The 15,233-nt window shown below is 37.7% G+C and overlaps 1 protein-coding gene across 1 annotated transcript in view; it reads right to left on the reverse strand.

The window, feature by feature from the left end:
• Window positions 1–15,233, reverse strand: part of VGLL4 (vestigial like family member 4) — a 79,440-nt gene that overhangs the window by 51,609 nt on the left and 12,598 nt on the right. The window lies entirely within an intron of this gene.

The raw sequence follows: 15,233 nt of genomic DNA on the forward strand, positions 1-15,233 counted from the left end.
AATTTTGGCTTTTAAACATTAATTACTTATCCTAGACAGTAGGATGAAAATGTTAATAAGCATTTATTACAGGATCCAATTATATAACTTGCAAGCTATTACTTCATTAAGTTAAAAAGAAATTTCATTCAACTTTTAAGACTACATTTTTCCAATTGAGAGCCTTGTTCTCTACTATTAAAAAAAGCATGTTATCTTAAATTCTTTTACAATAATAAAATAAAATTTAAAAAAGAAACAGACAGAAAAATGCAACAAAGAAAACATACACTTATCCTAGACAAAAACAAACCTTCACTCAAGATGCTGATGGATTTAACGTCCTCTGGATCAAGCAGAAGAAAAGAGTAAAAAAAAGAACCATCACATACAGGTATCCATGTTATACTTGCATTATTCAATGTAATAATACAAGAAAGAAAATTTTTAATATGTTTATGTACATTATATGTACATACAGATGTATGCATGTCATATTATGTATCACACATGCAGAATGTTAAAAATATATATATTCATTCTTCTAGCTCTAGCTGTCCGTAAGTACAACTTCACAGGGCTCAGAAATACAGAAATAACACTCCCAACAACTCTTGACAAAGGGGAAACTTTTCAGTAGTCAAGACATCCCTGTTCCAAAATATTCCATCAGTTTCAGAAGTTCATAGTCTCAAGCCTTTTCAAGCACTAACAATGAATGATGTGACATTGCTAGGAAGCCGAAATCCCCCTTTTCCAATGGATGAGAATTATCATTTCCAGTCTGACCAGTACACAAGGTAAGACATTTTCCTTTCCAGAAAGGCCATTTTCAATCTCAAAAACAAGCACAGAGATTGTCGAAAACTCTTTGTCTCCATTTTTCTATGGAAAAAGTTTTTCTTACTTTATTTTGTGTCCCCCCCGCAACCTGCTAGAACGGGAAACAAGAGGTTTGAAATAAAAGTTTTCAGATTTTAAAAAAAGGACACTCGCTTTAACTATTTCCAGCTTTCTGAAAAACATCTCCCACCACTTCTCTGCACAGCTGGCACTAGCGTTCCTTACAGCACGCAGTGGTCACAACTATCACTCACCATTTTTAATAGAAGAGGCCATTGTAGAGCAGGGAAAGTACAAAAGCAATGTAGGCCTGCAATGCTAAAAATCACATTCTTAAAACCAAATATTAGCATATGATTAGCACAAAGAAGTCACCTTGTGCATGACTGAAGGTCCTGGTCAGTGTCTGCCTGTCACCAGACCAAGGTGTCATTGGCAGATGCAAAGCTGAAACTAATAGTCTGTTAATTCTTGTTTCCTTTCAAAAAGTGCTTTTGAATTGCAGAAACCCTCTTCCCCCTTTCACTAACAATGGCTTATGTTTCAGTGATCCTAGTTCACTGTTTCTTCAAAACTCACATCCACCACTCTTTCAATTCCTGAAATTCAGTGCTTTCAGAACAATAAAAATATTCCCAAATGTCCCCAGAATTTCCTCAGCTTTTGAAGTGTTTCCCATCTAAACATCCCTTCTCACTTAACTCTCTTCCCTCCCGGCTCTTCCAAACACTCTCTCAGGGCATGTTCTCCAACTGCTCTCAGTTCCACCCCTTTCTTCCTGCAATAAGTACCTCCTTCTCTCATCAGCCTCAACTTTGTAGTCATCTCAGAGCCTCCTATCCTCTCTCACATTTCAGCACTCCAGATCTTCTTAATCCCAATGTCATATTCCAAATTAGGCCTTAAAATTCACTCTGACTCTTCACCTCTATAGCAGCTACAGCTGCTAGGCTTTACTAGTTTTGGGAGCTAACAAACATGTATGTAGTGACACGCCAGGGCACACACAGCACCAAGAGATCCACAAGGCACTGACACCCAAAAAATGAAATAGCAAATCCTGCTTTCAGCTTTGTACCACCTTATCTCCCTGTCTTGGACAACCGCCTCCTGACCTTTTATTGCCTTTCTCTGAGCCAACGGTCCTCTCAGCTACAGGAATAGAGACTTAATATAGACAAAACTTGCTTCTGTTAACCTAGTAAAACATCACCTTCTCCCCAGAGTGCCAGAAACACGCAAAGTCATCCTGAGTATAACAGAATTTACATACTCCTCCTTCAAGAGGACAGGGCAATAGAGACATTATTTTGCAACAGGTCTGATGGCTAAGAAGGAAGGAGCCCTAACAGTCCCAGCATCTCCTCCTGATAAGACTCCACTGTAGAGAAAAATCTCCTTTTGAGATAGATCCCGGTTCTCAAGCAAGAAAAAAAACAGCTGTAGAAGGTGAGCTGAGTGTAGCAGAGAATAACTGTCAACTAAGCCCATCAGTACTTGTGCATTTCTTGCCCCATAGTCTGAGTATCAGAACGTACATTTTGGTTTGGGTATCATGAATCCAAACGGTTAATTCCTGTTATTACTGCTGCGATTCAGTTCACTCTCCTCACCTCTCACCCATTAGGCTGCTGGCGTGTAGGTCACCCCTGTGGGTTTTTTTTTTTTAATGACACCCAAGAGAAAAGGTCAATCAAACCTTTTCTCTTTATTCAGCTTATCTTACATAAATAAGGCCAATAAGCTGTCTTAGGAGTTAAAAATACAAGCAAGAGCCACATTTATCAAAAGTCTGCATTACATTGAACCTTGAGTGACAAGGGGAAAAAAGAAAAGGCAGCAACAGCTCTAGGTCAACAGCATTTAGAAAATATAATATATCACACCAGAATGCACTCTGCTATTCATAGAGAACAAATTTTCTTCATTTACATCTTTTTTTCCTAACTGCATCACACCAATCCCAAATGAGGATCCTAATACCACTGATGCTGCTATACTGTATATTAGCAAAATTTAAATAAGAATGTGAACAAATTAATTAAAAGCTAGGTAATCACCATATGATAGTACAGAAGTGGAATTAAATTGTCCAGATATCCACTGCACAGAATTTTACTTCACTCTGTCCTCCCACCAACCTAGACTTTGGCAGAACAGAAAGAACATTGTACTTAACTCTTCAGTTTAGCCTTCCACCCACAGCATAAAATTATGGCTCACACTTACTGTATCAAATTCCATCTGGGGACATGGTTAGAAACAAAAACAATCCAATCTCATTGTGAAATAAGGCAGTAGAGAATTACTAATCTTTAAAATAAGGCTAAACTATTGCAAGACAATATTTCAGAAGACTCATCCTGCTGGTATGATACCATTAAATACAGCAAGCATACATGGGAATATGCAAACTAATTTACTATACAAAGTACAACTTCCTACAGTTATTTGAAAAAGAAAGCATAATAATCATAAAACATCCCAAGTTGGAAGGGACCCACGAGCCAGTCCTGGCTCCACACAGGACCACCCCAAATTAAACTATATTTCCAAGAGCACTGTTCAAATGCTCCCTGAACTCCAGCAGCGCGGGGCCGTGACCACTGCCCTGGGGAGCCTGTGCTGGTGCCCAGCCACTCTCTTCAGTAAAGAACCTTTTACTTGCGTCCAATCTCAACCTAAACGTTTTATCAACTCATTTTAAGATTTCCAATATTATAATTCCCAACTTAAGAATGCCATTTACTTACCCTTAAATAATATAAAGAAAACCATCAGAAGGGATTTGTACATCTAGAAAAACACGAGTCTTTTCCTGAAGTGATTCTTATCAGGCAGGATAGAAAATCCCATTTAAGCGAGATTAGTGCAGTTTCAAGATACACTACATTTTCAATTCCACACAAGTAGATTTTTTTGGAGAGAAATGGTAGGCAAAAACTTAATTACATAAGTCCTATTATTGCCAAAAAGTCCGGGCTTGCTTCTGACAGAAGTTAGAGAAATTGAACAGTCACATGGAAACGATTGCTCAGGCTGGGTAAGAACAATTAAATAAGGAATCATTTCATTGGTCTGAATTACTGATTTGTTGAAACGATGACAAATCAAAGAGATGAACAGACAGAACATGCACAAACAAAAGCATCTAAACCATGCATGAAAGTATGCTTTATATCCCCAAAATCAAAGGCTCTCAGTTTACAGCCTTAATATTCAGCATAACTGAGTTTGTCAGCCTTGGTAATCAGTTTAGAAGCAAGAGTCCAACAAGTGTGACCAGCCCCAACTAAGCTGCATGGAACTGAACTGCATACATGCATGCCAGAGCTAAGTCTGGTTTTGCCAGTATTGTTAGCTGTGCAGGTTCTCTTTGCTTTTGTTTTTAAAGATAGAAGTAGTATAAAGGTTATTAAACATTAGAAATAAAAAAAAGCTAAAAATCCTGAGCTGGAGATGTAGTGTTCTTTCCATTACACATCTTAGAAAGCTGTTTTCAAGATATATACTGTAATATATATATATTTTTTTTTTTTTAACACAGAGGACTATTTGAAGAGTCATACAATGATTGAAAATCAAACACTTGAAAATTTAAGAAATGCCAGGAAAAGGATTTTGGGGGGTAACCCCCTATTTGCCAACCTTCTGCAGCTATACTGTATAATCATATTTGATGATCTCACAGACTACTTATTTCCACAGGACCTCACTTCATTTTGTGTAAAGAAAGATTTGCTGGCTCTGGTCTTGAATAATGATTGAATTGAATCATATCAAAGAAGTGCTGTAAAGGTTAATTAAAGGTTTATGAAGCTCTGTGACTGTACAGTGGTAAGTGTCATACAAAAACCTACAAGGAATTGAATAACCCTGCCTGTTGAGCCTTGTTTGAATAGTGGGTAGAAAATAGTTTTGGCTCCACACCAAGCAATTCAGGAAAAAATACCAAACAGTTCTTGCAGTGGCATTGTTCCTCTCACTAAATGAGATTATGATCTTATGTAAAAAAAAAAAAGCTTATGATACAGAGTGATCTATAACATACATTCTGAAAATGGAAGCTGAATTTAATTGCCATCTTCAAAAGGTCTTTCCAACACAGTATTTGAGTGTATATGTTTTCCCTACCAGGGCAAGTGAAAAACAGAAGTACAACCCCCCAGATACTATCCTAGTTGCTCCACAACACTAGTCCCCACAAGAATTAACACTGAAGCTGAAATACTTAAATCTGCCAAACAGGCAAAATGCTTTTATCTTATCCCCTTTCCAACTGATCACATGGCCCAGTACCTGACCTATGCCAGTCTCGCTCCCCTTCTGTAGCTAGTGCTATTATCTGAGTCTCAGACTCCCGGGTTCATTCCCAACAATCCTTTACTACTAGTACCTACTTGTCCCAAACTGTTGCCCAACCAGTCCCAATTCCCATATTCTCCTGCCAAAATCCATTCCCGCTTTCCAAACCACGCCTTCCTTCTCAGACACCTCACCTCAGTCTGCTTTCCCCACTCGCTGCCTCAGCTCTCGCACTTGAAGACTTCAGAGCTGGAGACATCCAAGCCCGGCAGCTCCCTCCTCTGCACTGCCAGGGCCTGGGACTGGAGCAACACCACCGGTTCTCCTTCTGCCTTGCACACCAGCAGACCAGACAGCTCCACTTGCCACAAGTACTATATTCAGTGTAGGCAAAACCAGTGAAATACATAGGTGCTAACACCTTTAAGTTTCTTGTTACCTTAATTTAAAAGATCAAAACCCTCCTCCAGAAGAGAAGCTCAGTAGAATGTTCTTCTCAACATGGAGACAATAACGCATTACTTCCTGTCTTAACTTTGCTTTTGAAAATAGGTGAATTGTCCTGCAGTTACAACAGAAGAATCCCTTGTTTCCTGGGTTTTTCGTTCATTTGCCTTTGGTGTGGTAGTTGGATTTTGCTGTTGTTGTTTTTAAACAAAAGGTTAGGAAAAACAACACCTTATTTAGACCTTCGTCAGGGAAAATTCCACGGCAAGATTGTTAAAATACAATTTAATATTTTATTACATGAAATAAGGATTAAGAAGCATCTTGTCACAAAAAAAGGAAAATAAAGATAATAAATGCTACCTATGTAGTCTACGTGTATCAATAATGATTAATAATGATTTCCTAGGAAAAAAAAGTCATTCTTTATAACATCATTGCCACCAATCATTAAAACAGATCTAATGTTCTGTTTTTCATCGATGCTATTAATTCAACTACAAAATGAAAATAAAATAAAAAAATAGCAATATAGCAGCTTACCTATAGAGAATAGATTACCTCTTTTTTCTTTTTTCTTTTTTTTTTTTAATATTTATCACAGACTTTATTGAAGCTGATATTTTACTAACTAATTCCAAGAATATTTAAACTTATGCTTGGGACAATGCCACTCAATGGTATGAAAACAGGATGCTACACTAAAACTGCTTACATCAAGAAATAAAAAAGTCAAATTACTCTCTTCCTTTCTTCTTTTCCATTTCTGATCTAAACATCCATTAATGAAGTCCCCTATCAAATGATGCTATGATCCTTTATCAAAGAAAGCAAGAGCAAACATTGCCACCAAAATTAATCCTACAGGCTACAGTGGAAGAGGATTAGGGAAACAATTCACTGCATCTCTTGTAAGTCAGATTGTATTTGTCCTGCCAGGTAATAAAACGCTGTGACGTCTACGCCTACAAAGTACAATCACAGCTATGTACAAGAGAGAAATGCAACAAAGCCAGTAAACACAGTTATCATTTCCCAGTATTCTGAGTCCTTCCTGTCATTTTGGTTGTGAATTTATGTATCTAAAGGGTGAAATTGTTTCTAGAAGGAAAAAAAAGCAAAATGAAAATCTTTGTACAAACTGTGGTTCAGCTTTCCTCAGCTGAGCTGCATAACCAGCCCAAACTTCAACTCCCAACACGTTTTCTTTGGCTTGTATGTTGCTCTGCCAAGACTAATTGACAGCATGCACTTACCAAACAACCTTTAGGGCAGGGCGAGAGAGCTTCTCTACAGCTGGAGAGCAGTTAAACCGTTCTCTTCTAAGGTGATATCACACACTCTTGTTCACACTTGCAGTCACATGAAATGCAAATTACAAGATATGTGGATGCACAACTATTTAAACCCACAGCACTGAAACTGAAGAAAGATAAAACCCAGAACAGAAAGCATTTCCAAATATTTAATATATGAATCAAGAAACATTAAATATGGCAGAGATATGACACTGCTGGATTCAACAGAACAATATCCTGATGTGCCTGCAACAGTATTTATGTTTTATATTTCCAACTACGATCACAGACTTCTTAAAGTACATGAAATAAGGAGAGTCCAGTTCTGAAAAAATTAGAACTTAGCAGTGACCTTGCCCCTTTTCCCCCATGTTCTTTATGTCACAACTCCATAATGTTGCAAAGTTTTGCAATACTGCTGTCTTTCTTAAAGCTCCATTTCTCCCAAGGGTATCTGGAGAAATTACACACAAAATTATTTTTACCTTTTAAGCTTTTAATTCTAAAGAATAAACAAATAATCTTGGAAATAATATCCGAGTCCAACAGCTCAAAACTAGGAAGTAGTGAAAACTTTTCAACTGAAAAATTTTGCATGTCAGTCCTAAAGCACTAAAATGTTTGGGTTTGGTAGAGCAAAAAACTTTTAACAGTATGTATTCATCTGCATAGTTTTTAAAATCTTTCTTCTGTGTCTTACTCATCAAATGCACTCGATCTTTCAGACACCTTCTTCTGTCACAGGATGGGTTCACTATCTTGAGCTTTCTCTAAAGTTAGATATTCAGGAACCTCATAACACAAAACTGAAGAAATTATCATATGGAAACACTTGCAACAGACATCCTAAAAGGAAGTTTTCCAATTATTTCCCACAAAGAGAAGGACTCAACTCAACCTAACTGAAACCATGTGATCAATGTTCTTATTAAAATATTTATTTAAAAAGTTTAATTTTCTAAAATAGAAATATTATGCGTGTAACAATTTCTGTCTCTAAGGAGACCTAGCAAGCAGGAATCTATTCAGTTTCCTCCTGAGGCAAGTATCACACCTATATCACAGCTAGAGAAATCAAGGCAGGAAGATGAGATTTACCTGGAGGCACAGAAGCTAGTCAATTCCTGACTCTCTACACTGGGCCAAAGACCACACCTTGCTTTCATCCACTCCAGTAATTAAAAATAAAAGAATTCTCGGTCTGTGTATTCTTTTCAGGCAGAACCTGTCTGACCTGCTAATTTACTGACAATGTATATAAAAAGTCACAGGACAGACAGCCAGTAGAGAATCTTGATTAAAAGAATCCTGGCACTATACATTTCTTGTAGAATACCTACCTCCTTTTCCTTCCTCTGAACTGAGTCTTGGTAAAAAATCTGCAGTACAGATGATCCCAAGATCAAAATTCACTTTACGGACTTATCAGCAGAGTTCAGCTACAAAGGGAAACATACCATCAGAATTATATCATCTATCCATACCAACACGGCTCTCCATGCGTACCCATCATTTCCTTAGGGAAAAGTACCTTCCTGGGGTGGCCTGAAGAATGTAAACAGGTGCTGAAGCCGTGCCTGTAAACTTCCCTAAATGAATAATCCTACCCAACTCCAAAGCCAAAGCCAATAGATGCTTTATATTTTGTTAGATTGCAACAGGTACACAACAATTAAATGAACATCAGAAATACCACAGCAGAGTAACCGAGCTGCCTGCATACAACAACACACACATTACTCCCTGTCAGAAATGCCGTCTGCTTTTTATTTCTATTACACCCTATGCTACCAAGAAAATCAATCTCAGAAGAGCCATCTACGTTCTTTACACTCGCCTGTTTTTCTCTGAACACAGACACGTACATGTGGAACATAAATTTCCTAAGTTTAGCCCAGGTTTTTTTTGTTTTTTTTTTTTTTTTGTTTTTTTTTTTTTTGTTTTGTTTTTGTTTTTTTTACAGACTACTAATTAAAATCTACTTGCACTGCAGTCACTAATTTCATGTCATTATTTACTGATAGGTAGTGACAGTTTCCTTTCACACACCGCTTTCTCTTAAGGTTTTCTACATACTTCTGAAAACTGAAAGCTTCTATGACTTCGGAAGCTTGTGAATTATTTATGCTGACTATAATTTCTCTCCAGTTGGACTAGCACCAGAGAAAGCCATCACATTATATCTGAGTGTCAGTATTACACAAGCTGTAATACTACTAGACAGGATAACCATCTCAGATTTAAAGCCTACTCGATTAAAGTTTTCTTTGCCTTCCAGAAGATTGAATTTTTGTCAGGAATGTGCGCAGAGGAGACAATCCTAGGGAAACCAATCAGCCACACCAGCCAGCACAGCAGTTGGCTTGGGATTAAATGTAAAGAATGGTATCTGGGGACTGGTAGAGATTATTACATATTAGATAATTTGTTACATTTAGAATTAAAAATGACTACCAAAAAAGAATGACACAGTTCAGTGAACTGTACTGCATAACAATCAAAATAAATTCTGCATCTTTGGATGTCGCTGCAAAAACTTGGGTAATATCATTTACTATAAACTCAGCAAGACAGCGATTCCAGATAAACAGCTGGAATTGCAGAATGTCAGTAGATGACAGTGAGACCTCCCAAGTGAAACAACTACATGCAAAATTAATAGAAACATCAAGTTCTTGTCTTCACACATTCCCACCAACACACACACATTCCAATTAAAAAGTCTGTTCTTCAACTTATTTGGTTGAGCCGCAGTAAACTCTGCAAAGACTTGAATCAATTTGAGTGGTTGTATATTGAAGCAGCGTGTGTTAATTGTAAGAATAAACTCTGAACTGATACTATCTGGTCATCATAAAGGTTTGTAACAGTTCCACGAAGGTTGTCCTTTGCATTAGTTTCCAAGTTGATATAACACAGGATAAACAAACTGAAAAGGGCTATGAAACCAGTTGACTGTTAAAATAAATTCTGATTCCTTTGCAGTCGTGGAGAATTCTGCTTTACCATACTCAATGTGCACAGTGGAAAGGAATCAGAAAAAAATGACATGCTCTGCAGAAACACTGATTTGATTTCATACAATGGTTTGAGTTGGAAGGGACCTTTATGATCATCATCTAGTTCCAACCCCCTGCTGTAGGCAGGGACACCTCCCACTTCAGAGACTAAATCGCAGAAAGCTCCTCAGTAGCATGTCTGGGAGTCAGGGACAGGCAAACATCTCTGACCCATATGGGGAAAAAGAGCCTAACTGGCCCAGGGGCAAGGCAGTGATTCCTGTGCTGGCAGAGAATCGGAGAAGTAGGGAGGCACAACCCATTCACCACTTTCCAGAGGTAGGACTCAGCAAATCTGCTGAGCCTTGCCCTCAGGCACTCAGCTCCTGCAGATTTCTGGGCTCAGCAGAAACTGGACCTCACAATGAGAAGTGCTCTACTCAGAAATAGGAAAGCACAGGCTAAAACAACCCCTCAAAAAATCACACCACTGCAAAGAAATTGTGCTAAACATGTACTAACACAGGGCAACCTATCTCAATTCCTCCACTCCTATTTTACTACAGCTCTCACCACATCTCTCACTCACTGTTAGCAATATACCTTCAAAACAGCAAATCTCAAATTGCAGTGAAGTACCTTTCAATTAAAGCTGATGGCCCAAACCTCTTTGTTCCACTGTTCCAGGCATACACTCCTACCTGAAACAAAGTATCTTCAAATTATTTATTGCTATGTCAGCAAAAAGCTGAAGAAATTCACACTTAAACAAAAAAACCCACAAGACTCGCATATTACTTAATTACTGGATTGAAGCATCTACTATTTAAAATATTTCATTGCATTAGTACAAATAATTTCAGTGAAGTTTCTCAGAACTAAAATAATCTGTTATTTTACAAATGATATTAAGTGGATTTCCTCACATTAACACTAAAAGCATGAGGACACCAGTTCACAATGAACATTAAATTGTCAGCCCGTGGAACTTCATTCCAACAATAAGTTGTACGTTCATTTTCAGCCTGCAATCTACTGCCCACGTGCACCAACCAAAGAACTACAGGACAGTCACACAGTACGGCCTCCCCCATGGCAGGTAAAAAGCAAATTAAAAGAAAGACTTCAGAGAGTCTCAGAGAGATACACTTATCACAAACACCAGAACTTATTTGCATGCTCTGGAGGGCATAAAACAATCGTTGTAGGGATTAGGAACAAACACAGCTCTCTCACACGTGCACACCTCATGTGGAGAATTATGCAGAAATTACCAAAATGCGTGCAACCTTTAACACGTGGCTGCCTTCTGCAGCTGCCAGGACACAGGGTTATCAGCAGCTAAGCTTGTGTCCAGCTTGCAATCCTGAGATATCTTTTTGGTGATTTTATATATACGTGGTAGCATATATATGTCTCTTTGAGGATTAAAACTGTTATAAGCCATTTATCAATACTGACTCATTCTTCTGTATTTGCAACAATTCTAATTTTAAAACAGCTGGCAGTTGGCCCTAAATATGAGATTTCAACCATTAATTTTTCACAATCTCAGTCTGAATGCACTTGCATAGTTGACTATCTCATTTTTACACAGACAGGTACTCTGTAAAAAAAAAAAAAAAAAGCTGTTTGTAGGTCTATACAAGAAGTCTTTTTTGCTCTGTTTGATCTTCTCTTTGTTTTAACTGAATGCACGTGTGTAACTATTTTCCTTCATGTGTTTGCTTTTAAGCACTGGGAAAAAAAAGCAAGAAATAAAACAGCTCAAAGCAAAATTCTTCTCCCAGAAATGTAAGCACAGAGCACATAGAGAAAACCAATTAAATTTTGAATGGTTGAGATCATAACAAATTTAAGGAAAAAGAAAATTAAGAAAAGGATTAACATACACCCTTTCTAAAGCTCCGATATTTGCCACTTCTTTTCATAAAATAATGGTTAGAAAAATCATAAGGAAAGGTCTGAAGAAGGAAATTTGAAATCTTCTTTGAAGTCTTACCAGTACCACTGGAAAACACGATCTCCCAAGAGTTGCATATGACTCTACCTCTACATTTACAATTATTACAGAGAGGTTCATCGCTGCAGTCCAACGTCTACTACGTCATACCTTGCTGGCACATCACTTTCTGGCTTCTCATAACCATCAAAAACTAGCACAGGAAGGTCCCACAAATGTCACATCCTGCTGGAGATCACCCGAGCGATCATTACTCTGTGCTGCCAGGAAGTCCACCTCTGGCACTCCTTACAAGTGTATTCTGCCTCGCAACATTCATCCCATGCTGGACCCATGCTCTCATAATTTCCTTAAAGATACAGCACTGCAAGGCAGCAAGCATATACCTATCTTGTTTTGAAAGTTACTTAGAAAGACTTGAGCGCTATCAGAAACAAAAGTACACTATTGTTGTTAATAGCTGAAAGAAATAGTTAAGGAGAGCATAGGCACAAACATTTGAACACCATCACATTGCTAGGAGCAAACAGCCAAAAGCAGTAGTGAAAACCTGCATTTTTCTACTGTCACAATCTCTCATTACTATTAACGCTGTGGTATGACTGAAAACAGACAGCAGCATCAATGTTTCTGCATTAAGGTCAGTGGAACAGCACTTACTACCACTAACACTATTTTGAGAAGCAAAGAGAACTTTAAAACAGATTATCAAAAGATCCAACAGACATGTGCATGCAAACTTAAACAGATGACCAGGAAAAAATAAGGCTAGGTAAGAAGATTAACACTGGAGGCATGTAAGAGTACAGACAGCTAAATAAGATCCAGGTTGTTACTTCAACATGGCACTGAGGCTGTCATGTGGACATAGCAATTCGTTTGGTGCTCCTCTACCTATAGAAATTGAGACATTAAGAATTTGAGAATTAAGTGCAAGAAACAGAAGTTTTCCTGAACGCAGGAAAATTTTTGGAACCTTTCAGCAAGGCTGCTGGCTGAGAACTCAATATTGTGCGTGATTGTTAATGAAAATTATTTTATTAGTAGTGGTAAAATACTGGAATTTTCATACAGCAGATTGACAAAGCATGCATGCATGCCAAATGATGCTGTAAGTTACATCACAGAGTAAAAAGTTATGTTACTGGGCACCATAATAAGCAGAGTAATAATTCACATATGTAAATCTGCTGCATGTTCTTTCCCATAATCCACGGCCAATCTATGAAATAAAGTCACAAAACACTTGCAGGAATCCCAGCACAGATTCAACACCCATATTACATTCCAGCACAGTTACATGAGGCAGGCTAAACTGACACGCTTCGGGTGCGAGCCAGCAAGTAACTGTCCATGGCTGAGAAGCAACTTCCTTTCAAATACCTGCTGCGGATTCTGCCGGTCACAGGACGTACAGCTCTGATACAGTAAAACATCTCCTATTCCAGCAGAGAAGCAAATTATGACTCTCCCTAAAAATATAGTAGGATACAATTGTTTCTAATTTTAAAAGCTAACAGTTTATTAAATGCTCTCCCCACTGAGAGCTTACAGCTCTCTTTAACTTCGCTCCTTTCTCTGATCTTCTGTGGGCTAACTTCTTGCCACTTCCACTTTCAAGAAGAGTGTTTGATGCCATTAATCATCTGGTTTTCCATGTTTTTTTCGTTGCTGTTGTTTTCGGGCTTTGGGTTTTTTTGGTTTTTTTTTTTTTTTTTTTTGGTATCATACACGGATAAGCATAGCATACATTTTGGATGGGAATTTAATTATACATATTTTTCAATGCCCAGCACAATCATGCTTCGATATACTGTTGTAATACAAGTAAACGTCATTAAAATACACTAGATTGAACCGGAAAGATTCTGCCTTCAAACTATGTAACAACTTGTTCTAATTATTCATAGAATCTTTTTCTTCTGACGCTATTTTCCTTCTGAAATACACTCGGTCAGTTATTATGAAAGGGGTTATCACGTGACATTTGGGTGAGTAACTAAAGACGTTAAAAAGAAATTCATGAAATTTCATTCCTGATGTCAAACTACATTCCAATTCTTAACTATGCTGGCATGCTCTGGGAAGCAAGGAGCTGGTCTGTTCAGAAAGTTAAACTGACCTTTAAAGGCAAAACATCTGTTGAGAGTCACGAGAAGTTCAGTCCAGCGGATTAAGGCAGCTGACCCACTGCCTCACAGAAGCACGAGACATTAATGCAACCAGTTACTGCCATTGAACTGGATGAAGTCTACTGAGTACTGTAGTCAGGAAGAGTCAGATAGTTCTGAGGTTTCCATCAAGATTAGTTAACTACCTACCATTAAAAAAAAGTAGATTTTTACTAAAAGGACAGACTGAGAAATGTGTAAATCGTTTTTTCTCTTCACAGAAAAAGCATAAAATCCATTACTTCTTTCATATTCAAACCATGAAGTAATAGACATTCTTAAGTTTTTTCATATTTTATCAATTCAAAACAACTTTGTTACGGACTTCCATAGATTTAATACAGCAATTTTAAAGCTAATTAACTATGCAACTACACTTCTAATAACAGAGCTCACGGTTTTGGTTCAGTTAGGTAAATATGGCGTAACAAAACAATCTATGCTGTGCCAGCATTACGCAACACGTGTTCTGAAATTCACTCAAAGACTGAGGCCGTTGCACAGTAAGCTCATGGATTTCAATCAGAAGGCCAACACTGCTGGATTTTAACGTATTTGAAATCTAGGCCACTATTGGAATGATGTTGTCTACTGATAAGATAATTCTACTGAAAGAGGTTCTCCATTTATATTATAATTTGGAGGTAAATTCAGAGGGGGGAAAATAAAACTTCTTTCCAGGTCAGGATAAGCATAAGGGACATTGGGGCTTAAAATATATACACAAAGGAGAGGAGACAGATGGAGCCATAGATGAACTGTCGCTCCTTTGCTGCTATGAGCCAGATATATCCTGGTACTAAGGAAAGCAAATATAGGCCAGGGATTTATCATAGTAAAGTTATAGCTGCAACACATAGATGTTCCCACATGAACCAAACAGACAAAAGGGGCATGACCCAGAAAACAAAAGCCGTTACCGCTACTGCCACGGTTACAGGAAAATTAAGCCTAGTGCATGGGATAAAACAAATCAATTTTAAAACAAGAACACACAAAAGACTTTCTGTCCAGCTACCCCTTAGAATTTCTCTTACAAAACAATAAATACATGCAAAGCAAATTTAATTCCCGCGTTAGCAAGGTATTATCATCAGATACAATATTGTTGTAGCAGATGGACAAGAATACTTTGTAATACAGTTAAGGATTTTTTTGAGAAAGATTTTAATTAAAGCATCATTAAATTTAAAATCAGAGCAGAAGTAGAAACAAAAGCAACAACAAA

The sequence above is a fragment of the Numida meleagris genome, chromosome 11, assembly GCF_002078875.1.
Source record: "Numida meleagris isolate 19003 breed g44 Domestic line chromosome 11, NumMel1.0, whole genome shotgun sequence".
NCBI classification, from domain to species: domain Eukaryota; kingdom Metazoa; phylum Chordata; class Aves; order Galliformes; family Numididae; genus Numida; species Numida meleagris.